The sequence below is a fragment of the Taeniopygia guttata genome, chromosome 27, assembly GCF_048771995.1.
Source record: "Taeniopygia guttata chromosome 27, bTaeGut7.mat, whole genome shotgun sequence".
NCBI classification, from domain to species: Eukaryota; Metazoa; Chordata; class Aves; order Passeriformes; family Estrildidae; genus Taeniopygia; species Taeniopygia guttata.
The window spans coordinates 5419921-5420185 of NC_133052.1; positions in this window are offsets into that span (position 1 = coordinate 5419921).

The following is a 265-nucleotide window of genomic DNA, read 5'->3' on the forward strand; positions in this document are numbered from 1 at the left end:
GTGCTTGACTGGCTTTATTTAGACCCAGGGCAGGGGCTGGGGTCCACCAGGCCCTAGCTTCTCTCCAAGAGGCACCTAACTGGTTTGTGCTGGGATTGCAGTGTCCTCAAGTCCCTCATGGTGACACTGGCATCGTGTCAGTGCTGGGGAGGGGGCTGGGGTGGCACTGTGGATCCCAGGAGGGGTGAGGGGTGGTGGGGACCCGCCAGGGGAGCTCTGGCACGAGGGACGAGCTCTGGGTCCCTTTCAGGTGATGTGGGGAGGG